Source organism: Rhagoletis zephyria, unplaced genomic scaffold (genome assembly GCF_001687245.7).
Source record: "Rhagoletis zephyria isolate East Lansing unplaced genomic scaffold, Rhagoletis_zephyria_1.1 Rzeph_scaffold_03233, whole genome shotgun sequence".
In the NCBI taxonomy this organism is placed as follows: domain Eukaryota; kingdom Metazoa; phylum Arthropoda; class Insecta; order Diptera; family Tephritidae; genus Rhagoletis; species Rhagoletis zephyria.
Window position 1 is genome coordinate 2,773 of NW_016160316.1, and position 3,171 is coordinate 5,943.

Here is a 3,171-nt window from a genome sequence, read left to right on the forward strand (position 1 = left end):
CAAATAAGCATGTTTACATTTTTTGTTTTGGCTACCTGGATCACTGTATACTGTGAAAAAAATATTTAGTACAAAAATAATTGTGATAAATCAATTTTGTATATTCTTCTGCGAAAAAATGTCTACAATCGATGATGTATATGTATACATATCAAGATGTGTCTGTTTTGCTCTACGGTTGCGATAAGTTGCTTTGGAATAAATAATATTGCACGAGTCATTGGCTTTGGGTTAGTGGCAGAAAACTTCAATACATAAGTACATATACTTTGAAATAAAATATTTGTTTTTGTTTCAATTCCAGATATGTTCAAACTTTAAAGTATAAAATATATCAACCCTGGGAACAAATTATTGGTACTGAATGGTAAAAAAAAAGTGTGCATTCATTCTAAATATACAATCATGTCTGTGTGCGAATGCTTCTGTTACATTCACATTCTATACTGAATGTCAATCTACCATTCAATAACACAACACAGTTTCTTTGTTTTCAAGTATTTTAAGCCACTCAGTAATGAGGTTTTTTTTTATACAAACAAACAATCAAAATTTTGAAAAGAATGCCGAGTGAATGCAGATCCTATTGATTCAATCATTTTACAGCTCTGATATGTATATACATTTTTTACTGAATCAAAAAAAATATTAAACATGATAATAAAAACTTGGCGCTTTTGTTTTGGAAAAATTGGCTTTTTCTGGTGGCCTGATGCCACACTGGCTCAGTTGTCGCAAAAGTACACATCCATACACGCATTTTTACTTGAAAAGAAGTGTGTAGTGGTTAATATGTATACGTTGCCATCTCCGTACATCTCACTTCACCTCGCCTAGCACACTCGCGTGCTCGCAGTTTGCCCGCGACGTCGACTGCGTGCATCTCTGCTGTGCATCCCTAGTCAAGAGCACCAAACATCGCGTAAACAAAACGCGATAGGTGGATTACAACATTTCAATGCATACTTTCAGGCTGGATGGATGCTTTGAAAGGAAGTCCGAAATACATAACAGTTTGAAGGATATGTGGTGAGGAGCAGGACGGTTGGCTTTTATAAGTGGTGATCCATCCAGACCTTTCTTTTTCAATTTTAAAACATTTAAAACAGAACGGGATGAATGAATTTTTTCTATTACTCGCAAAAACAACCTCCAACATTTACACTTAAAAATTATTTCAGTCAAATGTTGGGCACAAGCAGAATATTACCGCCAATACTGAACACTACCGCACCATGATAACGAACTTTTAGTTGCCTGAAATTGAAGCCTGTGACCATTGTGCACACTTACCAGTGAAAAAAGAACCAGATGTTTTCCAGAACTGGCACACAAATGCTCATAATAATGTCGCCCTGATAGACGGCAGTAATGCAGATTAACGACAACGAGGGTTCGAGTCCGACGGCCAGTAGAATTTTCATTTATTTCGTTTTTATTCATTTTTTTATAAGTTATATATTTTTTAATGGTGTTTTCAGTTAGTTGTTGTTGACTTTTTAATAAAATTCAACTCTAAAAATTTAAATTAACTAATAGTAAAATAAAAGGTATGATATAAAATAAATCAAAGGAAAATAAAGGCCCCTATTACGAGTTGCTTTCGATTTTCGATCTTCGCTGGTTATGGAAGATCGAATATCGAACGTGAAATTCGTATTATGAGCTATGCAAGCGTGTCGAAATTTTGGTTGAGCATTAAATTTTCTGTCGAACAGAATTTCGCTTTTGATGGTGTAGTGAAGTGTTAGAAAATTGTGAAAAATGTATGATTTCGCATTTGTTTTCTTACTTTTTGGCGGCTTGACACAAATTTTAAATTTTTTTTATCAATTTCATGCAGTTCTAACGTCGTGAATACTAAACACAAGCTCGAAAAGCTGGTTTTACTTATGAAAGCAAATCCCAATACTCAGTTGGCACGATGTCTGAGAACAAAATCGTAGAGCTGTTGCTTGAACTGTTGATAGTTTTAAAATATTTGAAATGCCTCCTTAGACAGTCAGCAGTTTTTAATAAATCAGTAGACTAATTTCTTAAATATATTGTATGTCAAAATAGTATATTCGATAGACTACACTTAAACTCTCTTAAACGTTTTCTACCCCTGGCCAGTTTACTAAGCTCTCATCCACTGACGAATCGTTGAACCAAAACTCCGTTGTACTAAGTATTTAACCGTTTTCAACACCTAATGACTTCAACTCGTCCTGGACGTCTAAAATGGAGGAAAATGTTTTGTTGGAATCTTTGTTCTTCGAAAGTGCCTTTTTCAACACTTTTCAACAGGAGTCCAGGACGAGTTAAAGTTCGAAGGTCATTTAGAAACTGAACAAGGCACTTCCGAGAAAAAAAGATTCAAACAAAAGTTGCGTATTTTTCCCCACATAATCCGTATATTTAGTAAAAAAATACATGTGTAATTTAAAAAAGCGGACTTCCGGTGAGTTTGGTCTACTTCCGGTACAGACCGGAAGAAATTTTCAGACAAAAGGTATGTATTTGTACGCGCAGAATCCGAAGCAGTGTTAAAAATATGTAATGTAAAATGGACTTCCGGTCAGTATAACCCATTTCCGGTCAAAACCAAAAGTCGGTAATACGACCAAAAGATAGAGCGTCCTCGACTTGGTAATTCAGATTTTTTCGTTTTCCAGTAAAAATATTTTCGTCCATTTTAGAAGTCCAGGACGAGTTGAAGTCGAAGGGGCGCTTCTGGGAAAAAAGTTTCAAACAAAAGTTACGTATTTTTACAACGCTTTTCTCAACTTGCAATGTTGTATGCCCAGACCACCATTTATACTATGAATGTAGCAAAGCTATTTATGGCAAATTCTATATATCAACCTAGTCTAGATATCAACCTCGTTGTAGGCATTATATCAAAGAGATACAACTAGAAGACTCTAGATGTCGCCCCGCCAGAAGAAGTTAAATATTGCGCCTAAATATATGCACTATTTACATACGCTACAGCGGAAATGGACGACACGCCATTTCTTTAAATGAAGTTAACTGCTGCTATATGTATGTATGTACATTGGACTGCGTCACTCCCCATACAAAAAAAAAACGGTACTGTTATTTTCGATGATCTTTGGTTATGTTTTATTCTGTCAAACTGGTACTCTCGCCATATTGGAGTCCATCATTCTTTTGTCCATTAAAAAA

General features: G+C 35.1%; 1 long non-coding RNA gene across 1 annotated transcript; it reads left to right on the forward strand.

Annotated features, from left to right (window-relative positions):
- The first annotated feature begins 30 nt into the window (after positions 1–30).
- On the forward strand, positions 31–466 carry LOC108368647 (uncharacterized). Its single transcript, XR_001848404.1, has 2 exons — positions 31–230; positions 305–466. It is a non-coding gene; the product is annotated as an uncharacterized LOC108368647 (long non-coding RNA).
- The last annotated feature ends 2,705 nt before the right edge of the window (positions 467–3,171 follow it).